Source organism: Dermacentor andersoni, chromosome 1 (genome assembly GCF_023375885.2).
Source record: "Dermacentor andersoni chromosome 1, qqDerAnde1_hic_scaffold, whole genome shotgun sequence".
Lineage (NCBI taxonomy): Eukaryota > Metazoa > Arthropoda > Arachnida > Ixodida > Ixodidae > Dermacentor > Dermacentor andersoni.
The window spans coordinates 393837081-393863178 of NC_092814.1; the positions used below are offsets into that span (position 1 = coordinate 393837081).

General features: G+C 45.1%; 1 protein-coding gene across 4 annotated transcripts in view; it reads left to right on the forward strand.

The window, feature by feature from the left end:
- Positions 1 to 15944: 15944 nt before the first annotated feature.
- The window catches only part of DopEcR (G-protein coupled receptor DopEcR), a 201556-nt gene continuing 191402 nt past the window's right edge, over positions 15945 to 26098 (forward strand). For all 4 annotated transcript variants that reach the window (XM_055064886.2, XM_055064885.2, XM_050168539.3 and 1 more), the window contains exon 1: positions 15945 to 16348. The gene's annotated coding sequence lies outside the window, so the exon portion shown is untranslated. The remainder of the gene's footprint in view (positions 16349 to 26098) is intronic.

Genomic DNA, 26098 nt, shown 5'->3' on the forward strand with positions numbered 1-26098 from the left:
TATTCGCAAGGATGATGTGTAGTCTCCGTCGGGCTGATTTTGCCACAACTACGCCAACATGGCGCAGCTACCGCGAGGCTTACCTCGCGTTCCAGAATGGCACACCCGGGCGAAATGGCCGCGCCGACACACGGTTTGTTGATGATAACATGCCACTTCTTCGTGTGCGTCGCCGCATCTCTGGCACCATCGGACACGTTGCGGAGGTCGTCCTTCCCGAGAAGACATTCTCGTATAGTGAACCACCCCCTGTTTCGAGGTCTGCATGTTTCTGGCGTTCTTGCTTGCATTCTGCGCTGACATGGCGAAGTCTTGCGCCTCCGACAAAGTCACGTCCTGTGAGTAGATGACTCCGAACGTCTTCATTTGCCGCCCCGCAGACGATTCGATCCCGTAGCATGCGCTGCACAGAGATCCCAAAGTTGCATCGCTCGGCCAGCCGCCGAATCTCTTCAATGACATTTTCCAGGTTCTCGCCGGGTTGCTGTGCTCGCGTAAAAAATGCGTAACTTGTGGCGATATCATTACGCAGAGTAATCTAGTAAGTATGCGATGGCTTCTTGATATGTAAGGGCATTCACTTGGGTTGGGTGACATCGTCCTTGGATGACGACTACTGCCGAGTCTGTTAATGAAGATATCGGTTTTGGAGAAATCGAGCGAAAAACTGCAGTTGCCTTAATGTTGAAAGAACAGCACTGCCTTAAATTGTTATGGCTACATAGATTTGTGTAGATCGAACAAAGGAGAAGGATGACAACACTAAGAGTTTAGATGCAGTTCACCCACAGGGATTACTACTGGCAACGGCAGCTCTCCGAACGTGTAGTGTTTGAAGTCTGTGCGGAATCAAATGATCGGCCACTTGTAAGTGCAGGTGTTTCTTTCGTGGACATTCTCTTCTAAAACTTCGAGCCCTTCTTGAACACCCAAACCAACGCATTACTCGAAACATTACCTATAAACTTACCACTGAAAATAAGGCCTGTAGACTCTAGACATCATCCTTGCAAATATAAGTGAGATGTTTATAGCAAACTGAATGGGACTATGAGCTCCATAATAAACTCCACAGCACTTAACCCAGCATGAGCGATTGACGGAGAGCCAGACACTGGGAATGGTTCGACGAGGTGGTCTTGTGCCGTCTGGGAATTGGCCACACACCCTTAACGCACAGGCCACCTCTTACGAAAGTGGAACCCACCAGTCTGTGAAGAGTGCTCGGACAGCTTATGATGGATACATTCCGGCGAGTTTTTCTCGCGGTCTCTACGGGAAGCCGTCATACTTCACCTGCGTCTCCTTCGCCACTGTGGCGTGACAGCCAGGCGTGACGCAGCAATTCCGGTGCATATTCTTCCACTTCGCATTACGAGAATATATGTCAACCAGAGGAAGGGAAATTCAATTGAAACCTGCGCCGACTCTCAGAATCGCAATATTCGCAGGACAAAAAATCGAGTGCGTCATCGACATCCAGACGGAATGTGGCGATTAAAACTGCAGACTAGACAAGCGATGGCTGCATATTGAGTGAATGATCAACGTAACTCCTGCTCTGCTCACTGAAAGGTATGCCAACGTTGTCGCGGAGAGCGACCTCTAAAGCCCTCCCGCCTCCTCCCCCCCCCCCCACACATACATATTCAGCGTTTTCCGGGCGTTTCGTCACCAGGCGTCTACGCTGAGGGTGGCGCGCTCAAGAGACACCAGATCTCGCCCCACCGGTGGAAGCGGCTCGATGAGCGCATACCAATCAGCCTTGGTCCGCTTGCCGCTCGTGTGGCTGGAGGCTTTCTCTGGCAGCGTTCATGCGATGCGCCGAGAGAAGCAACGCCAGAAAACGCTGGTAAAAACGCTTAATGTGGGGCGGCCTTAAGGTCGCTGAGGGCAACGCCGGACGTTTTCAGCGTGGCCGCCGAAAGATGGGAATTTTTTTGAACAAACTCGAAGGCCCACAGAACCGCGAGCGCGTCCCAAGCTTTGTTTAGGTGAATGCGAGAGAAGCGTATCAAATTGCCTTAGCACATCGCATTTTCCGAATGCGTCACCGTTTACTTGTATGCGCATCAAGTAGCCTGCAAGACTGCCACCATGTAGTGTCAAATTTGGAAAAGACAAGCCAACTTCCAGTACTCAACTTCCGTTGGCGGGCTCAAAACGCGCGTAAAGTGCATGGCGTCTGTCAAAGATGACTGCTCGTTATCGCTTCGGGGTCCTTTTGCTTGGGTCAGCGTGTTCAAATATCCACATTCTCTTTTACGTGGCTGCACCTGTGCGCTACCGGGAACGTTGCCGCCTCATCCAGTCCTTGTACCGTGAAACGGCGCTGCGGGCAGCCTGCGCAGCTGCTGACTCCAGCAGAATGGATGCTAATGGCAGGTAAGAACATCATCTTTTTTTTTTTGTCCTGCGAGCTTCGCGATGGTAGAGAATATGCTCACGAGCCCGCAACCTTTATTAGCGGCTAAGTACATGCACTGTCATTCCGACTCGCATGCAGCAGTGGAGCTCCAGTATAGTAACGCAAATTGTTCATTCGCGAGCAATAGCATTAAAACACGTGGTGCCGCGAAGTTTTCGTGTTCCTCGTAGCCTAGGCATGCCTTCAGAAATTACGTGGTACAGCCTACGTGCGCATGTTCATTCAATCCATTGTACTTAAGTAACTATAGTTTCTCCCTCACCAGAACATGAATTGGCCTCACTGGTGCAGTATTCGGCCACAGTCTCCCTAATGATGTCTTCAATTAACCAATGGCCCTCAGTCCCCAGCGGCTGCGGAGCACCTGCCAAGGCGGCGGTCAGACTTGTAACGCAGCAGAGTGTGCAAAGAATCTCTGCGTCCGGACAGGCGGCCAATGGAAACTGACCCTTGCTACGTTTAACACCCTAACCCTCTCGAGTGAGGCTAGCTTAGCAGGACTCTTCGAGGAACTATCAAACATTGTTTGGGGTAATATCGGCCTTAGTGAGATTAGAAGAAATGGTGAGGCTTACACATTGTGAGGCTTATCTCCCGGATAAGAAGCAATATGGGGTAGGATTTTTTTGTGGGGTTTTACGCGCCAAAACCACTTTCTGATTATGAGGCAAGCCGTAGTGGAGGACTCCAAAAATTTCGACCCCCTGGGGTTCCTTAACGTGCACCTAAATCTAAGTACACGGGTGTTTTCGCATTTTGCCCCCATCGAAATGCGGCAGATGCAGCGGTGGCGTAGAGGTAGAGCATCCGCCTCGCGTGCAAGAGGACCGTGGTTCGAATCCCGGGGCCGCGCAATCTTCCACCGGATTAAAAAAGAAAATCCGCATGTTGATAACATTGCATAAACAGGCCTGGAGTGAGGCCTGATCCCGGTGACCAGAACCGGTAACTCACTCCCTCACCAGAGCAGGATTGGCCACTCTGGTGCAGTACTTGGCCACAACCTCCTATATGAATACAACAATCCAACCCCGGCCCTCAGTTCCCAGCAGTTGCGAAGCAACTGACCACGGCGGCGGTCAGACCAGCGACGCAGCAGAGGGTGCTAAGAATCCCTGGTTCTGGACAGGCCGCTATTGGAATCTGAACCTGGCAACGCTTAACGTTAGAACGTTATCTAGTGAGGCGTGTCTAGCAGTGTTATTCGAGGAATTAGAGGGTAGTAAATGGGATATAATAGGGCTCAGTGAAGTTAGGAGCCCAAAAGAAGCATATACAGTGCTAAAAAGCGGGCACTTCCTGTGCTACCGGGGCTTGGCGGAGAGACGAGAACTAGGAGTCGGATTCCTGATTAATAAGGATATAGCTGGTAACATACAGGAATTCTATAGCATTAGCGAGAGGGTGGCGGGTTTTGTTGTGAAACTTAATAAGAGGTACAAATTGTAGGTCGTGCAGGTCTATGCCCCTACATCCAGTCATGATGACCAGGAAGTCGAAAGCTTCTATGAAAACGTGGAATCGGCGATGGGTAAAGTCAAAACAAAATACACTATACTAATGGGCGACTTCAATGCCAGGGTAGGCAAGAAGCAGGAAGGAGACAAGTCAGTGGGGGAATATAACATAGGCTCTAGGAATAGCAGGGGAGAGTTATTAGTAGAGTTTGCAGAACAGAATAATATGCGAATAATTATTACCTTCTTCAGCAAGCGGCATAGCCGAAAATGGGCGTGGAGGAGCCCGAATGCCGAGACTAAAAATGAAATAGACTTTATACACTGCGCTAACCCTGGCATCATACAAGATGTAGACGTGCTCGGCAAGGTGCGCTGCAGTGACCACAGGATGGTAAGAACTGGAATTAGCCTAGACTTGAGGAGGGAACGGAAGAAACTGGTACATAAGCAGCCGATCAATGAGTTAGCTGTAAGAGGGAAAATAGAAGAATTCCGGATCAAGCTACAGAACAGGTAATTGGGCTTTAATTCAGGAAGAGGACCTTAGTGTTGAAAATATGAAAGACAATCTTATGGGCATCATTAAGGAGTGTGCAATAGAAGTCGGTGGTAACTCCGTTAGGCAGGATGCCAGTAAGCTATCGCAGGAGACGAAAGATCTGGTCAAGAAACGCCAATGTATGAAAGCCTGTAACTCTACAGCTAGAATAGAACTGGCAGAACTTTCCAAGTTAATCGACAAGCGTAAGACAGCTGACATAAGGAAGTATAATATGGACATAATTGAACATGCTCTCAAGAACGGAGGAAGCCTAAAAGCAGTGAAGAAGAAACTAGGAATAGGCAAGAATGAGATGTATGCGTTAAGAGACAATGCCGGCAATATCATTACTAATATGGATGAGATAGTTCAAGTGGCTGAGGAGTTCCATAGAGATTGGTACAGTACCAGTGGCACCAACGACAATAATAGAAGAGAGAATAGTCTAGAAGTATTTGAAATCCCACAAGTGACGCCGGAAGAAGTAAAGAAAGCCGTGGGAGCTATGCAAAGGGGGAAGGCAGCTGGGGAAGATCAGGTAACAGCAGATTTGTTGAAGGATGGTGGGCAGATTGTTCTAGAAAAACTGGCCACCCTTTATGCGCAATGCTTCATGACTTCGAGCGTACCGGAATCTTGGAAAAAAGCTAACATAATCCTAATCCATTAGAAAGGGGACGCCAAAGACTTGAAAAATTATAGTCTGATCATCTTACTGTCCGTTGCCTACAAAGTATTTACTAAGGTAATCGCAATAGAATCAGGAACACCTTAGACTTCTGTCAACCAAAAGACCAGGCTGGATTCCGTAAAGGCTACTCAACAATAGACCATATTCACACTATCAATCAGGTGATAGAGAAATGTGCGGAATATAACCAACCCTTACATATAGATTTCATTGATTACGAGAAAGTGTTTGATTCAGTCGAAACCACAGCAGTCATGGAGGCATTGCAGAATCAGGGTGTAGACGAGCCGTATGTAAAAGTACTGAAAGATATCTATAGTGGCTCCACAGCCACCGTAGCGCTCCATAAAGAAAGCAACAAAATCCCAACAAAGAAAGGCGTCAGGCAGGGACATACGATCTCTCCAATGCTATTCACCGCGTATTTATAGGAGGTATTCGGAGACATGAATCGGGAAGAACTGGGGATAAAAGTTAATGGAGAATACCTAGGCACTTGCGATTCGCTGATGATATTGTATTGCTTAGTAACTCAGCGGACCAATTGCAATGCATGCTCACTGACCTGGACAGACAAAGTAGAAGGGTGGGTCTAAAAATTTATCTGCTGAAAACTAATGTTTAACAGTCTCGGAAGCGTAAGCGGAAACAGCAGTTTATGATAGGTAGTGAGGCATTGGAAGTGATAAGCGAATACATCTACTTAGGACAGGTAGTGACCGCAGATCCGGAAATAATCAGAAGAATAAGATTGGGCTGGCGTGCGTTTGGCAGGCATTCTCAGATCATGAACAGCAGGTTGCCATTATTCCTCAAGAGAAAAGTGTATAACAGCTGTGTCTTCCCAGTACTCACGTACGGGGCAGAAGCCTGGATTCTTACGAAAAGGGTTCTACTTAAACTGAGGACGACGCAACGAGCTATGGTAAGAATGATAGGTGTAACGTTAAGAGATAAGAAAAGACCAGATTGGGTGAGGGAATAAACGCGAGTTAATGACATCTTAGTTGAAATCAAGCAAAAGAAATGGGCATGGGCAGGACATGTAATGAGGAGGGAAGATAACCGATGGTCATTAAGGGTTACGGACTGGATTCCACGGGAAGGGAAGCGTAGCAGGGGACGGCAGAAAGTTAGGTGGGCGGTTGAGATTAAGAAGTTTGCAGGTACAACATGGCCACAATTAGTACATAACCGAGGTAGTTGGAGAAGTATGGGAGAAGTATGGTATGGAGAGGCATGGTATGGAAATTAGTAATTAAGGCTGATGATGATGATGATTAATTATAGGCTGCGAAGCTACCGTAGAAGGAACTGATATATTTTGCTGATGCCATGGTCTTCAAGCTTATTGCTCTTGACTGTACCTTATAAGAACGAATTCTAGGTGCACAATATGCTAGGCAGGCCATTATCGCTATTTGTCAAAACGCCTTTGAAAGTCCTTCCGCGGTAAGTAGGTGCAAGCCGGGGCTCCTAGAAACAGACGGTTATGCAACAGTGGGCCAAGATATGTGTAATAGCAGTTTTAGTTGACACCAGCAAAATACACGTATGATCGTACAGGCGATTTAAAGCTTGCTGGTTCCGACTCTACGTACTTACCTTGCTCTCGTACGGTTGCCTTCCCCTTTCTTATACAGTGGTATGCTGATGTTTGTAAGTGAAGCGTGTTTGTTTTGCAGGTTTTTCACCAGTGAAGAAACGCACCATGGGGTCGAAATCACGATCTTCTGATTGGTAGAATCGCTTAGTGCTTACGAAATTCACTGGTGAAGAATGGAGAGGGAACTTTAGAAAAACAAGGGCCTCATTCTACAAGCTAGTGGTTCTTATGGAGCCCTGCATGTCACCCAAACCAGGCTGTGTTAGGACACCTGTGCCTATAGACCAGAGAGTTGCAATAACCCTATATAAATTTGCCAGCTGTTCCGTGTACAGGGTTGTGAACAATCAATTCGGAGTGCACAAATGCACAGTGAAAAATTACGTCTACATGTTTCGTGGCAACTTGGTGAAGTACCACATGAAGACATTCATATAGCTGCCATTTGCACAGGAAGCTGCCGCCATCGCTGCAAGATTTGAAGCAAAGTGTCACATTCCTCAGATTTTTGGGGTTATAGACAGGACACACATCCCAATTACAGCCCCCAAGAAAGAGTATCGTGATTTCATAAACAGGAAGATGTGGACTTCTTACAACATACTGGCTGTGGTAGATGATCGCGCCCTGTAAGGGTATTCATTTGGGGCAATTTTTTGTAATTGGAGCTTAGTAGTTGGTACATCCTCTCATCACTATTATTTCCTCTAACTGAGAACAGATGAATACAAGTGCACAGAAGTGTGAAACTTCTGTTGCATGAATTCCATGCAGCAGAAGTTTGGCTCTAGAGAGATTCTCTGTGAACGCATGAAATGGCATATATACGTATGTTGAAGTGAGTTCATTTGCATTTATGCAGATTTCGCTGCATCACGTGCACCATCCCTGGGTGTGCACATGACTCTCATCGGTCCTAAAATTGACCTCTCTGTACCGCAGAAGTGAAGACGTCTTGCCCTCTGGGGAGAAGACATTCCTTACCCTTCATGCTGCTTGGTGACCCCGCTTGTCCACGCTTGCCGTGGATTTCGAAAGGCTACACTGGAGCACTCACAGCTGAACAAGAGTCGTTCAATGTGTACTACAGTTCAGGCCGTAAGATTGTGGAGCATGCCTTTGGGAGACTTAAAGGAAGGTGGCGGATAACCTTGAAGAGAGCGGATATCAACTACATGTTCATGGCTCCCGTTATTGCAGCAACATGCATACTGCACAACTTCTGTGAAGAAAGGAACGAAATCGTTGCGGATCAGTGGATTTGTTATGTGAGAGACTTTGAACACATAACATCCACGTGCAGCCAGCAAGTACCCCAGCTGACACAAACGCAGTGAACACTGTCAGAGACTTGCTGAAGGACTACTCCGCACAATAGTTCCCTTTGCGTTCAGAATCGTGGTGACAGTGAGGGGAGGCATCTTTTTCGAACCACTAAAACCTGGCCAAAGCTTACTTTTGCTCTGAATAAACCACAGGCTGAAAAAAAAATGTCTGACCGCAGATATTACCTAGCACGCAGTGTCCTTGACATGTGCTGCAACAGAAATTATGAGGCATGTACTCAAAAGTACGAGCATTGTATTCATGAGTCCATAAGAATGAAATTAGGTTTGCAAAATAAAAACTTTATGGAACATTGGGCGCACAACTTATTGCTACTAATTTCTACGAAGATTAAACTGCGAGGCTGCTGATGCTCTTGAAGGAATGTTTGTGACATATACCGTCATTGGCAACATGTGCACATCTTTGCTAGCTGCAAAGCTAAAAATGAAAACAAGGACGATGTGCACATACTTGTACACAACTTGAGGTACCACACTTGTAAAGGGAATGTCACGTAAAATACCAAAGAGGTGTCTATGTCTTCCCAGCATATCAAAAGGCATGGTCACAACCCTTGCAGACCACTTTGTGGAGAGTTTGTGGAGTTAAAAAAATTCAATTATGGGGTTTTACGTGCCAAAACCACTTTCTGAGTATGAGGCACGCCGTAGTGGAGGACTCCGGGAATTTCGACCACCTGGGGTTCTTTAACGTGCACCCAAATCTAAGTACACGGGTGTTTTCGCATTTCGCCCCCATCGAAATGCGGCCGCCGTGGCCGGGATTCGATCCCGCTACCTCGTGCTCAGCAGCCTAACACCATAGCCACTGAACAACCACGGCGGGTAGTTTGTGGAGTAGAAGACAAAAACCTGCTCGTGATTTTTTTTTTTTTGGAGGGGCAGGGCAAAGCTGAAGTCTGGGTATGACTTGTACGGTGTTCTAGAGATTGACAAGCAGCATAAATCTTCCTGCACTTCCTTTGTACAGCATTTAGGGGAAACAGGCACCTGAGCTGTTGCAGGACAGCTGCTAGACGACTAGAAAATTAGATGGAAAGATCACAGGGTTCCCAGCTGCAAGCTACATCCCGTTAAGAGTCGCAAGGCACATTAATAGTCTTCGGAAAAATCAAATACGATGACATTTTCTGCCAGAACACTCACCGAGTACGAAATGAACAAAAAACTGTCTATGCTTTCTCAATATAAAATTTTTCACCCCACAGTAATATGAATGATGTAAATGACAAGAAACCAGTTTGAAAGCTCTATGGGCATTATTTTCCTTAGTGTGCTCAGGTTGACGTGTGAGTCCTGCGGACACCCCTAGAGCTTACTTGCCTAGGCGCTACATGAAAAGCTCCTTGAGCGGGGATAGTAAACACAGTCTGTGTTTGGTTACTGAACAGCTGTGACAGAATTGTTTCTGTGCCTTGGAGGAATGAGTTACTTATCCTGGGCATCATTTAGCGCATGTTATCTCGTTCTTCTTGTAGTAACTGCGCTGATGGTTGAAGATCATCGTTGAGTTTTCATGGAGCAACTCTGCATTTTTTTAATGATCAGCCAGGACTTCGGCCAGTTCAGCATACTTGCTCTTGCTCCGTCTGCTTTGCAGCTGCACTTGGCGCGGGGTTAGGTGCTGCAGACGTAAGCAGAAAAGTATCAAATGAAAACTGGTACGTTTGTGAATGGTACTAAGGAATTTCAAACTCTCAAGTAATCTTACATGAGTTATAGAATGTGACCTGTAACCTTACAGTGGTACTTCTACAATAAATTATTCTCATAAAAAAATGTTGATGGGTCTCATATGAATGGGATTTATCTAGCGCTTGTAAAATGAAGAACTACACAGTCCATAAGAATCGAAACAATACATAGCATACCAATAACAAACGCAATGATACAGTTCGTATGTGAAAGTTTGAAGTTAAATGTAGTTTAATAATGGAAAAATAGAAGAGAGCTAGAATGTAGACTCCTCAGTGAAATGATTTTTTTGAAGATGGGATTTGTTTGTCAGTACATCCTGAAGAACACATGGCCGTTGTAGGCAGATTGGCAGCGTACTGAGGTTTCCCTCCTTGTGTTCTCCATCTTCCCAGCTCTCTTTGCAGCACCGCACGTGTAGTGTGACTGACACACAACAGTGCTCTGGGTGTCGGTTAAGCTAACTTCTATGCACACCTTTCACTGCCTTGTGCGAAATCAATGTATTTGGTATTTTTTTTTTTTTTGCATATTGAGATGGAAGGGGTAGAAGGCTGGAATGTTAACGTGCTGCTTAAAGGGTACAACTAGAATTTTTTTATTTATACATACTGCAACCCTAAGAGGGTTATCGCAGGAGTGAGGTACAAAATGTAGGCTGCCACACACACAGCAAAAGGGGGTACACAAGTCAAAGGTACAAGGCCCACAGCAAACCACTAGTGAACAAAATATGAAAAAAAATTGTCTCAATGCATACATATATGCATATAAACGTGGTATATAATACATGGTCCTTGGAATCGAGCATGAACCAGTGATTGATTTAACAAAATTATTAGGTGTCAGTTTTCGTATGATAGGGGGAAGCTGATCCCACAATTCAATGGATCGGGGGAAAAAAACCTATATTTTAATTTGTCAGTGCGGGCGTACAGGGGTGTTATATTTAGTGGGTGAAAATTGTGCTTTAGCAAACTTAATGGATTCCAAGGATGAGCAACGTTCAGAGTTAACAGTTGTGTAAAACAGTTTAAGACTTTTTACATTACGCCACTCTACCAGCGAAGAGAGGTTGAAACAGGGAAGGTTAGAAGAGGGGGAGAAGTCTTTGTCGTAACGCTGGTATATAAATCGAATAGCTTTTGTTGGACGGATTCGAGTTTTTTTATGTAGCATTTCAGGTATGGATTCCAAATAGCACACCCGTAATTCAAGATGGGCCGCACTAGGGTTTTATAAGTGAGCAATTTGGTTTCTTTGGGGGTTGAGCGCAGAGAACGCTTTAGGTAGCCTAGATGTGCTAGAGCTTTAGAACAGGTTGCTTCAATATGTTTGGACCAGGGTAAATTGTGTGTGAATAGAATGCCAAGATACTTATATTCAGAAACGTTTTCTAGAGGAATACCATTGAAATAATAAGGAAGACGCAGTTGTGTAGTACGTGTCGAGAAGGACATAGAGGCAGTTTTGCGAAAATTGATGTTCATCGATTTATTTCAAATCAGGGTGGCTCGTAGGCTTACGTAGGGAAGCGGTGTGGAATAAGAACCACCCAATAATATTGCCGTTCTCCCTAGCAAATTGGTAGAGGGCCAGCTCAACAAGTCCGCTCTGCCGAGGCACTCCTCGAATCAGGGCTGAGCCATAGCAGGCGGCGTATACTCGGCGTGATTAAAACACGGCTTCGTTTGCCAGCGGCAGGCCCGCTTGGCGCACTCCCCCTGCTTGAGACGACGGGCGCCCGCACGAGCGGTGCCACGCGGCAGCCAGCGCTGTGATAGGCCGACAGCGCCGGCTTCGGGACAGTCCTCGTACTAGACGACGCTCAGTCACATTGTACGACCAGCGTCAAACACAACCGCTTGCTTCGCACAAACACGTTGCTCCATCTGGCGACTACCAGAAGAAAACGGTGCTTTGCATAGCGTGCATCGCTGCCTGACATCTGTATACTTTTGTTTTCTTTCTTGATTCGCTGATGTGAGCGCCACTCCGAGCGGAGGTACAGCCTTATTGAAGATATGAATAATATTCTGAGATCGGCACAAATGTGGAATTTATAAAAGGCGAGGTAGCACGTTTCCATTGGCTCTGTAAGATGCAGTCAAAGCTGCTTTCTTATTGGTCGCTGATATACCAGCACATTATGACAAATTTATATGCTTCAAATTGTAGCTTTTGCTGATGATAAACGGAATTTATCTCTGAATACACGACGCAAACATTGGCAAACCATCTACATAGGGCCATATAAATGTGTCATTGGCAATATAATTTATACAAAGCAGGAACAATACCCACTCGAGCACAGAGCCATGTCATACGCCTGGAACCGCGCGTATCATTTTTGAACCGGTATCTTTATAAAAGACATATTGTTGCCTTTGAGTGAGGCAACTTCTAAGCAGAGCTCTGTAACGTATGCCAGAGCTTTAGAAGCAGTTCGGAATGAGAAATCGCATCGAATGCTTTGGCGAAAACTAACAACCTTGCACGCTAGAAAAATACTGAAACGATTATAAAGCCATCTTGAGACAGGGACGAAATTGAATGTTTGTCTGAACATTGTAATGTGTTTATAAATAATGTGCTCCAGGAATATAAAGCCATGTACACGGCAAAGCTATTGCACGATAGTTGGATAACTTCTGTTGCCTCCTTGTTTCAATGCCGACTTTATAGTGTGTCCAGTCGTCCAGTCAGCGATTCATTAAGGATGACAAGGAATGCTCTCTTTACATACCAGTGACAGATCTGTGTCGTCTGCTCGAGCGGACTTGCGCTCATTCATTTGTCGTTGCCAGTATCGGCCTCGGAGGTTTCGTTTTTCCTAATAAGAGGGAGTGCTTTATAGTTAAAAAATTTTGGTCTTGCGCCATCGTGACAAGTTAATGCAGATTCAAAATGCTCAGAAATTATTACAACTCATAATGTAATTCCAAGTGCTCATGCTGTTTCTAAGGAAGGTGTCAATACTTGGTGCCGTTGGAGTGATAGCCTGTGAAAATTGCTTGAGTAATTTTTTATTGAACTGCTTAAATGCAACTTGATAAAGGTTTCCTCGCTTTTTATTTTTGTGATGGTGGGAGAGCGCACAGACTTGTTCACATAAGTTCAATTTACAAGTGTCCTTGTACATCTTCAGACGACTGATTTCTCTTCGAAATGGATCATTCGTCGAGTAATGCACGTACTGGAAGCGTTGACATTTTTTTTGTTTAATGGAACAAAAATATGAATATACGCATTTACAGCATATTAAGCACATCGAATTAAGGTCGCAGGAATTATTCTGAACACTGTAACATGGTTGCTCATAAGCGAGTGATATATATTGTTGTAAGATAGCAATGTCATCAGCGGAAGAGAAATCTAACACCTGTGTCATGTCCCACATTTTCTTTGTTTTCTTTATGCATAACTGAACTAAGCCAGAATAACGATCAGAAATAAGACCCCAAATACCGCATTATATTTCGCCCGGAATCCTATTTATCACAGAAACAGGCTGCAAACATGACACAGCGTTGCCCTGAATGTTTGATCGTCAACTTACTGCAGCAAATCAAAACGAAACGCAATTCAACAAGCTGTCATAGTTATTACAAAAATCAGTGGTTCCTGCAGTGAGTGAAGGCTGGTTAGTTAAAATCACCACAAAGGACAAATTATGCGTCCCGAGTAGTTTGTGAAGTGATATATTCGCTCAAGTACTCCAAAACTGCTGCACTGCATCCTGGCGGGCCACACGAGTGTAGATGACGCGTATGATGAAACGCAGGGAACACAAAAAATTATAATAATAATTTACAGAGCAAAACCTCGACACCAGGTGACTCGGTCATGCTCGCCGTTCCTAGACCACTTCTAAACACCACCGGAACATGCGTCTCCAGTTATATTGCGGTATACGTGATACCTCGGCGTTACAAATGAACTATTGAATGTATCTTTATTTCCAACGGATTGGGGGAGACAGGGAAGAAGAGCTGCAAGTGCAGCTTGAAAAAACAACCAGCCCCCTGTGACCACGAGACATGGGCAGCGCGGAGCTGCCGCGTGTTTTTGACAATACAAAAATAGATAGTTTTGCAAGAATGCATGAGAAGCACTAAGTGAAAAGTGAGTAGTTCCGCGTAGAGAAGTTACACAACCTTTCACACATCACAGAGGGGAAAAACTACATACATATGCACACATCTATATAATATAAATCTAAACAAGAAGCTGTACACTCAAATAATCTGCACTCCTGAAATAGCTGACCCTATAAACATGAATATTAGTCCTGCTGATTAAGTCGACAAAATTGTGATGGGGTAAGGGCACGTATATCAATTCCACATATATCAATTCCAGATTTGGTGTAAGCATTTAACCCTGGTAAGTTTTTTTTTAACATTTGTGAGCTGTAATTAGTTCTAAAGCGGTGCACTGTCCAGGGTTCCGTATTTCTTGTGAAACGTGAGGGGACACGTTCTTCTAAACATGATAATTTAACAAGGGAGTGATCACTTTTCCTGTTCACGTTATAAAACTTCTGCAAAAGTCGACGCCTACGAATTTCGTGCCCTGTGATAATTTTGAACTTGTCAAATAAACGCTTGGTGTGTGTACCGTACGGAACATTTGCGAAGACGCGTACTGTCCTTTTCTGTAATAAAAATAATTTGTTTAAATTCGTATCAGTTGCAGTGCCCCATACGAGGTCACAATAATTGACATGAGAGCCAGTTAAGGCGTTATATGATAGTACTTTAACTGATGTAGGAAGAAGGTAACGGTTTCGGCTTATTATACCTGTTATCTGACTCGCTTCTTGCGCTACAGAGTTTAGATGGCCATTTCATAGCAGCGATGAAGAAAAATGCACACCTAGGATTTTGATGCTTCCTGAAACTTCAATCTGAGCATTATTATAGGCTAGGCCATGCAGTAAAGGGGAGGTGCTTCCTTTGGGACGAAAAATTATAGCTTTAGTTTTGGTTGAATTGACACAAACAGTTTTGCTTAGACCATGTACTAAGTTTCAGGAGCACTTCATTTGATATTGTGATAAGCTCGGTGTAAGAACGTGATATTAGAAATATGCTGGAGTCGTCTGCGTCAATGAAAAATTTTACATTGAAAAGAAATATTTACAATATCCTTAACATAGAGATTAAAAAACAAAGGACCCAGAATGCTGCCTTGCGGTACTTCAGAAAGTATAGATCTTTCTGGGGACCTGAAGTTATTTATCTGTACATATTGGCGTCTATTTTGAACATACGACGTAAGAAATTCAAGAGGAAGTCCTCTAACTCGCAACGATTGAGCTTATGAAAAAGAATATTGTGGCTAATATAATCGAACGCTTTACTGTAATCTACAAATAAACCGAAAGTGAGGAGCTTGTTTTGTTATCATAACCATAATCATGAAGCTGTGTTTTTGTAGGTGCAACTAAAGCCACTTTATGAATGGCAATCATGTGCGCATGATCTATTCCTTCATTCAAAATACTTGTGTAGTTTAGGTTTAGAAGGTTTTGAAAAGTGCAGCTATCTGCGGTGATCTCTGCGTGTGCTTCGGAATGGCAACTTATTCTTCTTCTTGGCAATATCTCCTTAATGAAACGCAAATTTTGCGTGGAATGCGAAAGAAAAAAAGAACGGAAAGTGCGCAAGTGCGAACTAAAGCCAACAAGTGCATCATGAACGTAGAAGAGAGCACACGTAATACGGATGGACTTAATTTTTCCGAACTGTGGCGGTTTCTCTTCCGGCGTACGGATTAGGCGGCATTTTAACGTCGCTCCGTAAAGACAACTAAATCGGGTGCGGGCGAATGAAGTAACTACAACGCAAATTAGGAAAAAGAGAATGGAAAAAAATTCCCGTCGTTGCGCTCGCCCAGAAGATGGGAGAGCGCTGAACGCGAACCACTCGAGCCTCTTGTTGACACCATCGCGCATTTCGTCTTCCGGCAGGGAAGCGTGAATAAAACAAAACACTGAAACAACCGCGTCCCATGCTCTTCACTGAGAGAGCAAGGAATGACGCCATAGCGCGCATCCGCCAATCGGGAGGCTCGAAACGGGGTCGGCTTATTTTGCGCCGACCTCCACGTCAGTGCGACGTGATGCTGCGCGCATTCCCTCCACGACCTCGCATTTTAGTGCGCGGCCAGCGCCGCCAGCAGGCCGCGGCTGGCGAGGCGAGCGGCGCGCCACCTGGGCAGAATGATTACTTTTTTCACCCGTCGTCTGCTGCCCCTCCTGTGCTGGATGACTGGTGCGGGTGGAACGCGGCTCTGTTAGCCTTGTGGTGGTTGCGGGTTCGTGCTCCGGCCGTTAGCTTCGTTCTGGTTGTGCTAGTCGACGCTGTACTACGCAGCCGAGGTGTGTGCCCGAACGCTGCTGGGATGCGCAATGAACGGAGCAGCTTCTCCCGTCCGTTCGATGGCGCGCCCCTCGCAGCGGCGCGGAGAGCCAGCCTCCGACGCCCCTAGGATCGTTTCCATGCGCAACAAGCGGAATCCGCGTTTTTGCGGCGGCCTCGATCACGGCACCGGTGACGCAAGTCTGTGCAAAGGTACTCTCCCCTTTCGCTAGCTTGTTGCGTGAACGTCTCCGAGAGACAGCGCGCTGCTCTCTGCAGTGCGTTGTGTCTCTTCGAGACGTTTAGCTCGAGCCCTTTTCTAGTTTCCCTCATACGTGTCACCTGTAGTAGAAAACCAGGAGTCATGTTTAATCAGAGAGTGCGTAGGCGTTCGCGCTTGCTGTAGGAAAAAAAAAAAGCTAGACGAAGGGAAAGAAAGAGAAGCAATCTAGACGGAAGACACACACTCGCGTGCGCGCGCGCACGCACGCTCGCACGCACAAACGAACGGTATGAAAGAGCGATAATGTAGTCTGCCGATTCTGTGAGAAATACTGGGGTGCGGAGTGATTGCAGAGAGCGCGATGTAATGGCGAGCGAGCCCGGCGTCCTTGACCCCGCGCGCAAATCCTGGGGCCGCGAGCAGTGGTCAATTTGTAGCGCTCGCATCACTGCACTCGTTTGCAGGCGACTCTACGTCTTTCTCTCTTTCAGATGATCGTATCAAACGCTGCTTCTGTCATTACCACGTACTCGTACTCGTACATTACCATCCTCGTACTCGGACAGTCGGGACAGGAGAGGCTATCAAATGCATGAAATCGAGAATACCTGTGGTGAGGAAAGCTTGCCGAAAGGACGCTTAAGGGGCACGCAGTATGCATAGCCCTGGGGTAGGCTCGGTCACGCTTCTGTAATACTTGTGTTGTAAGATAATCATAACCTGGGCTCGTATTCTCGTACGTAGGCTACAGAGTTCCGTAAGGGCAGGCCCCGGCAAATTTTCTTACTGTGTTATTATGAACCGGTGAATGAGAAACCGTTGCGAACGAAATGCTTTCTGAATTTGGCCTCTGACCTCTGGGCCAGCCCTCACAAAACAGTTCGTTCGATAGAACAGTTTGTGAAAACATTCGCTGGCCGATAGCGGTAGGCAGCTGTGCTCCCCGAGGGCAGTGAGGGGGCTACACAGAACATGCTTGGAGACAGTGTGCGAGTAATAGGCGAAGACTACGCGGGGAAGGGGGGGGGGGGGGGGGCTCCGGGACCCGAGCCCCCTCCGAAATTATACGGGGGGGGGGGGGGGGGAGTCAAGCGGTAGCCTACTCGCCCCCGCCCCTACAGTGTCATTACCAGAGTTGTGTCACGCGACTGGCCGCTCAAGGCACTTTGCGTGTATTCGCGGGCTCCTTTCACGCTTGGAAAAACACGTTTATTTATTTATTTATTTATTTATTTATTTGTACATACTGCAGCCTCGTAGGATGGCTATTGCAGTAGTGGGTTAATACAGTGGTGAAAAAATAAAGTGAAATCAACAATTACTTTACTACATTTGCAATTGTATTCGTACGACGGTCAAAGAACTGAAATATCGTCTTCTTCGATTCTTAAAAGCAGCGAAACCGTGAAATGTGTACACATAAAGCATAAACTAAACCTAATTTAAGCAGTTACCCAGGCTGGTTTTCACAGAGAGCACTTTCGAATTCGCTTATCGGGAGTGAACGAGGGCAGCCAGGTAAGGATTTGCAGAATTCTATAGTGCGGGGAAAGAAACTGTACTTGAAAGTATTTGTGCGGGCATAGAAAGGGGTTAAAATGAAGCTCGTGGAAATTACGCATGCAAGAACGCTTGGTGAAAAATATACAAGTTGTGTTTGAAGCATGATAGAACACGTTAATTATATTGTGAAAAAAATTTAATGATTCCACATCGCGACGCACTGTAAGTAATATTAGTTTCAGCGTAGGAAGGCCAGACAAGGGTGACAAATAGCGGTCATACCAGTGAAAAATGAAGCGGACGGCCTTTTTCTCAACTGCTTGTAGTTCGATTATGTTATTTTGGTTATGTGGAGAGCACACTATTGCGGCATAATCGATAACGGGCGAACAGGAGTTTTATACATTGAGAGTGTAGTTGTCTTCGGACCCTTCTGCATAGCACGACGTAAGCATCCAAGTTGTTTTAAGGCCTTTGAACATGTTTGGTCAATGTGTGTAGTCCATGAGACATTGTGAGTAAATGTTACGCCAAGGTATTTATACTGTCGAACTCTGGTTAAAGATGATCCATTCAAGGAGTATCTCGCAATTACATGTTCCGCTCTTTTAGTGAAGAACAAAGCAACCGTTTTTTAAAAGTTGATGTTCACTTCCCTATTTTCACACTAAGCACCGAAAGAGACAAAGGAATCGTTTAATTGCTTATGACTAGTCGCAGAGCGAATTGCGTCGTATAAGACGCAATCGTCAGCGTAATATGAGTGCTTGAAGAAACATTTTTGGGACGTCATTGACGTAAGTTAAAAAGAATAAAAGACCCAGAACTGATCCTTGAGGAACCCGATCGGTTACTTCAAGACTGCATGACCTTGCAGAACTAAAGTCAACGTACTGGGACTGGCTAGAAAGGAAATTAGCAATCCATTCGACCAGACGGGAATATTTTAGTGCCGTATTCAATTTTTGCAAGAGGTGGGAATGATGTAATGAATCGAAAGCTTTAGAAAAATCAATGAAGATAGCGTCAATCTGTTTACGAGATCTAATTGATAAGCAGTGTCATGAGTCAAGTCTGTTAACTGTGTGATAGTTCCTAACTGCTGAAACGGGCGTGATAACGGCTGAAACCACGTCTAAAGGTATGCTGAACGTTAGTTAGAATGTTGTTCGACTCAAGAAAATGTATGATATGTTTATAAATAATATGTTCCGGCATGTTTCACGAGTAGGAAGTTAAGCCACTTGGTATTTAATTCGTTACGTCTGTTTTGTTACCTGTTTTATACAAGGGCATTACTCTTGAAAGTTTCCACGACGAAGGAACGATTCTTATTTCTAGAGATTTGTTGAATATAATTTCAAGATAGCGTGATGCCCATTGTGCAGGGCGAAGTAAAAAAGAGTTTGGAATACCATCAGAGCCACTAGCTTTTTTGTGTGTAAATTTAAAATCAAATTAAGGACGCCATTAACATTAACTTTCATGTCGGAAATAGAAAAATCTGAATCATTATCAAAAGCAGGGTAGACATGAGAATCGTTTGCGTACACAAAATGGAAATGTTCATTGAACGCATTGGAGATGCGTGCAGGATCGTTTACACTTTCATCTTTGATAGTAAATGAAGATCAGGAATCAGTAGTAGGCATGACAAAACACCAGCACTTCCGAGGATTATTTCTTAGCAATTCTGGCCGCTCGACATGAAGGAAAATACCTTTGGCCTCATTCTTTCTCAAATGTAGTTCCTCTTTGGGTCATTACTGCGTTGTGAGCGTCTCAGTCTTGTATCGCGGCGCGATAATTGCAAAATTTCTCTAGTCATCCAAGGGATGGCACGACTTCTTTCTTACTTTTTAACGGAATAAAGCGTTGTATACACAGTTTTCTAATGTTTTCAAATTGGCGAACTAGTGTATTCACGTCACAGTCTTTTCTCAGTGTGCAAAATGATTAGAAACCTTCTGATGAATCTTCAAGGATCGATGTGTCGTCAGAGCGATTGAAGTCGAAAAAAGCTTGAATTTCGACCCGCGGTTTACAGACTGTGCAGTTTAGACACTGGATCTGAAATTCCATCAGTAATTTCACACTCGCACAGCTTATCATCAAGGTCTGAACTAATAAACGCCAGGTCAAGAAGCGCTTTCTGTCTTGTTGCGCCATCAACTACTTGTGTAAGCCCAAAAGATAAAGAAAAGGTAATTAGTTCCCTACTTAACGAACTGGGATGCGATAGTCAGGGCCAGTGAATATCTGGTGTGTTAGTCTCCCGTTATGTAGCACGTCATCGTCATCATCATCAGCCTAGTTACGCCCACTGCAGGGCAAAGGCCTCTCCCATACTTCTCCAGCTACCCCGGTCATGTACTAATTGTGGCCATGTTGTCCCTGCAAACTTCTTAATCTCATCCGCCCACCTAACTTTCTGCCTCCCCCTACTACGCTTCCCTTCCCTTGGAATCCAGTCCGTAACCCTTAATGACCATCGGTTATCTTCCTTCCTCATTACATGTCCGGCCCATGCCCATTTCTTTTTCTTGATTTCAACTAAGATGTCATTTACCCGCGTTTGTTCCCTCACCCAATCTGCTCTTTTCTTATCCCTTAACGTTACACCTATCATTCTTCTTTCCATAGCTCGTTGCGTCGTCCTCAATTTCAGCAGAACCCTTTTCGTAAGCCTCCAGGTTTCTGCCCCGTAGGTGAGTACTGGTAAGACACAGCTGTTATACACTTTCCTCTTGAGGGATAGTGACAACTTGCTGTTCATGATTTGAGAATGCCTGCCAAACGCACCCCAGCCCATTCTTATTCTTCTGGTTATTTCAGTCTCATGATCCGGGTCCGTGGTCACTACGTGCCCTAAGTAGATGTATTCCCTTACCACTTCCAGTGCCTCGCTACCTATCGTAAACTGCTGTTCCCTTCCGAGACTGTTAAACATTACTTTAGTTTTCTGTAGATTTATTTTCAGACCCACCCTTCTGCTTTGCCTCTCCAGGTCAGTGAGCATGCATTGCAATTGGTCTCCTGAGTTACTAAGCAAGGCAATATCATCAGCGAAACGCAAGTTGCTAAGGTATTCTCCATCAACTTTTATCCCCAATTCTTCCCACTCCAGGTCTCTGAATACCTCTTGTAAACATGCTGTGAATAGCATTGGAGATATCGTATCTCCCTGTCTGACGCCTTTCTTTATTGGGATTTTGTTGCTTTCTTTGTGGAGGATTACGTTGGCTGTGGAACCGCTATAGATATCTTCCAGTATCTTTACATATGGCTCATCTACACCCTGATTCCGTAGTGCCTTCATGACTGCTGAGGTTTCGACTGAATCAAATGCTTTTTCGTAATCAATGAAGGCTATATATAAGGGTTGGTTATATTCCGCACATTTCTCTATCACCTGATTGATAGTGTGAATATGGTCTATTGTTGAGTAGCCTTTACGGAATCCTGCCTGGTCTTTGGTTGAAAGAAGTCTTAGGTATTCCTGATTCTATTTGCGATTACCTTAGTAAATACTTTGTAGGCAACGTACAGTAAGCTGATCGGTCTATAATTTTTCAAGTCTTTGGTGTCCCCTTTCTTATGGATTAGGATTATGTTAGCGTTCTTCCAAGATTCCGGTACGTTTGAGGTCATGAGACATTAGAGACTTTTAGCGTGTCCGGTATTCGGGCACGCGCGGGCGGTTTTCCGGTTTAGCGGGGGCGCCAACGTGAGCGGCCAGATTGGTGGCGCCAGCTGGTGGCGCATAGCTCAACCACACAAACATAGAGCTAATTACTGTATTCTGCTTAGCTGCTGGCGTAAATTTTCGACAGTGGCGTAATCGTGTTCACAATTACGCCGCTGCCAAAAATTTGCACGGGTGGCGAAGCAGGATATGGTGAGTTACTGCAGTTTTAGCTATGCGTTTATCTGGTTGAGCTCTACAACACCAGGCGGCTTCACCGCTCACGTTTGCGCCCCGACCATACGGTAATCCGCCCAAACCGCTCCCGTTTACCGGAATAGCGTACAAGCTAAAAGTCTCTATTGTGTATATAGGGCGGCCAGTCTTTCTAGGACAGTGTTCCCACCATCCTTCAACAAATCTGCTGTTACCAGATCCTCCCCAGCTGCCTTCCCCCTTTGCATAGCTCCCAAGGCGTTCTTTACCTCTTCCGGTGTTACTTGTGGGATTTCAAGTTCCTCTAGCCTATTCTCTCTCACCTTATCGTCGTGGGTGTTACTGGTACTGTATCAATCTCTATAAAACTCTTCAGCCACTTGAACTATCTCATCCATATTAGTAACGATATTGCCGGCTTTGTCTCTTAACGCACACATCTCATTCTTGCCTATTCCTAGTTTCTTCTTCACTGCTTTTAGGCTTCCTCCGTTCCTGAGAGCCTGTTCAATTCTATCCATATTATAGTTCCTTATGTCCGGTGTCTTACGCTTGTTGATTAACTTAGAAAGTTCTGCCAGCTCTATTCTATCTGTAGGGTTAGAGGCTTTCATACATTGGCGTTTCTTGATCAGATCTTTCGTCTCCTGCGATAGCTTACTGGTTTCCTGTTTAACGGCGTTACCACCGACTTCTATTGCGCACTCCTTAATGATGTCCATAAGATTGTCGTTCATTGCTTCAACACTATGGTCCTCTTCCTGGGTTAAAGCCGAATACCTGTTCTGTACCTTGATCCGGAATTCCTCTAGTTTCCCTCTTACCGCTAACTCATTGATTCTCTTCTTATGTACCAGTTTCTTCCGTTCCCTCCTCAAGTCAAGGCTAATTCGAGTTCTTACCATCCTATGGTCACTGCAGCGCACCTTGCCGAGCACATCTACATCTTGTATGATACCAGGGTTCGCGCAGAGTATGAAGTCGATTTCATTTCTAGTCTCACCATTCAGGCTCCTCGTCCACTTTCGGCTAACCCGCTTGCGGAAAAAGGTATTCATTATCCGCATATTATTCTGTTCTGCAAACTCTACTAATAACTCTCCTCTGCTATTCCTAGAGCCTATGCCATATTCCCCCACTGACTTGTCTCCGGCCTGCTTCTTGCCTACCCTGGCATTGAAATCGCCCATAAGTATACTGTATTTTGTTTTGACTTTACCCATTGCCGATTCCAGGTCTTCATAGAAGCTTTCGACTTCCTGGTCATCATTACTAGATGTAGGGGCGTAGACCTGTACAACCTTCATTTTGTACCTCTTATTAAGTTTCACAACAAGACATGCCACCCTATCGTTAATGCTATAGAATTCCTGTATGTTACCAGCTATGTTCTTATTAATCAGGAATCCGACTCCTAGTTCTCGTCTCTCAGCTAAGCCCCGGTAGCACAGGACGTGCCCGCTTTTTAGCACTGTATATGCTTCTTTTGACCTCCTAACTTCGCTGAGCCCTATTATATCCCATTTACTGCCCTCTAATTCCTCCAATAGCACTGCTAGACTCGCCTCACTAGATAACGTTCTAGCGTTAAACGTTGCCAGGTTCATATTCCAATGGCGGCCTGTCCGGCAAGTAACACGTATCGAGCAACAAAAAGCTGTATCGGGAGTTTTTCATGTTTCTCTAGAATTTCTTATAGACACTTTCATGAAGTTATATTATTTGAGAAGTTGACTAAATCATCATCATCATCATCATCAGCCTGATTACGCCCACTGCAGGGCAAAGGCCTCTCCCATACTTCTCCAACTACCCCGGTCATGTACTAATTGTGGCCATGTTGACCCTCCAAACTTCCTTATCTCATCTGCCCACCTAACTTTCTGTCGCCCCCTGCTACGCTTCCCTTCCCTCGGAATCCAGTCCGTAACCCTTAATGACCATCGGTTATCTTCCCTCCTCATTACATGTCCTGCCCATGCCCATTTCTTTTTCTTGATTTCAACTAAGATGTCATTAACGCGCGTTTGTTCCCTCACCCAATCTGCTCTTTTCTTATCCCTTAACGTTACACCTATCATTCTTCTTTCCATAGCTCGTTGCGTCGTCCTCAATTTAAGTAGAACCCTTTTCGTAAGCCTCCAGGTTTCTGCCCCGTACGTGAGTACTGGTAAGACACAGCTGTTATACACTTTTCTCTTGAGGGATAATGGCAACCTGCTGTTCATGATCTGCGAATGCCTGCCAAACGCACCCCAGCCCATTCTTATTCTTCTGATTATTTCACTCTCATGATCTGGATCAGCAGTCACTACCTGTCCTAAGTAGATGTATTCTCTTACCACTTCCAGTGCCTCGCTACCTATCGTAAACTGCTGTTCCCTTCCGAGACTGTTAAACATTACTTTAGTTTTCTGCAGATTCATTTTTAGTCCCACCCTTCTGCTCTGCCTCTCCAGATCAGTGAGCATGCATTGCAGTTGGTCCCCTGAGTTACTAAGCAAGGCAATATCATCAGCGAAGCGCAAGTTACTAAGGTATTCTCCATTTACTCTTATCCCCAATTCTTCCCAATCCAGGTCTCTGAATACCTCCTGTAAACACGCTGTGAATAGCATTGGAGAGATCGTATCTCCCTGCCTGACGCCTTTCTTTATTGGGATTTTGTTGCTTTCTTTATGGAGGAGTACAGTGGCTGTGGAGCCGCTATAGATATCTTTCAGTATTTTTACATACGGCTCGTCTACACCCTGATTCCGCAATGCCTCCATGACTGCTGAGGTTTCGACTGAATCAAACGCTTTCTCGTAATCAATGAAAGCTATATATAATGGTTGGTTATATTCCGCACATTTCTCTATCACCTGATTGATAGTGTGAATATGATCTATTGTTGAGTAGCCTTTACGGAATCCTGCCTGGTCCTTTGGTTGACGGAACTCTAAGGTGTTCCGGATTCTATTTGCAATTACCTTAGTAAATACTTTGTAGGCAACGGACAGTAAGCTGATCGGTCTATAATTTTTCAAGTCTTTGGCGTCGCCTTTCTTATGGATTAGGATTATGTTAGCGTTCTTCCAAGATTCCGGTACGCTCGAGGTCTTGAGGCATTGTGTATACAGGGTGGCCAGTTTTTCTAGAACAATCTGCCCACCATCCTTCAGCAAATCTGCTGTTACCTGATCCTCCCCAGCTGCCTTCCCCCTTTGTATAGCTCCCAAGGCTTTCTTTACTTCTTCCGGCGTTACTTCTGGGATATCAAATTCCTCTAGATTATTATCTCTTCCATTATCATCGTGGGTGCCACTCGTACTGTATAAATCTCTATAGAACTCCTCAGCCACTTGAACTATCTCATCCATATTAGTAATGATATTGCCGGCTTTGTCTCTTAGCGCATACATCTGATTCTTGCCAATTCCTAGTTTCTTCTTCACTGCTTTTAGGCTTCCCCCGTTCCTGAGAGCTTGTTCAATTTTATCCATGGTATACTTCCTTATGTCAGCTGTCTTACGCTTGTTGATTAACTTCGAAAGTTCTGCCAGTTCTATTCTAGCTGTAGGGTTAGAGGCTTTCATACATTGGCGTTTCTTGATCAGATCTTTCGTCTCCTGCGATAGCTTACTGGTATCCTCTCTAACGGAGTTACCACCGACTTCTATTGCACACTCCTTAATGATGCCCACAAGATTGTCGTTCATTGCTTCAACACTAAGGTCCTCTTCGTGACTTAAAGCCGAATACCTGTTCTGTAGCTTGATCTGGAATTCCTGTATTTTCCCTCTTAGCGCTAACTCATTGATCGGCTTCTTATGTACCAGTTTCCTCCGTTCCCTCCTCAGGTCTAGGCTAATTCGAGTTCTTACCATCCTGTGGTCACTGCAGCGCACCTTACCGAGCACGTCCACATCTTGTATGATGCCAGGGTTAGCGCAGAGTATGAAATCTATTTCATTTCTAGTCTCGCCGTTCGGGCTCCTCCACGTCCATTTTCGGCTATCCCGCTTGCGGAAGAACGTATTCATTATCCGCATATTATTCTGTTCTGCAAACTCTACTAATAACTCTCCTCTGCTATTCCTAGAGCCTATGCCATATTCCCCCACAGACTTGTCTCCAGCATGTTTCTTGCCTACCTTGGCATTGAAATCGCCCATCAGTATGGTGTATTTTGTTTTCACTCTACCCATCGCCGATTCCACGTCTTCGTAGAAGCTTTCGACTTCCTGGTCATCATGACTGGATGTAGGGGCGTAGACCTGTACAACCTTCATTTTGTACCTCTTATTAAGTTTCACAACAAGACATGCCACCCTCTCGTTAATGCTATAGAATT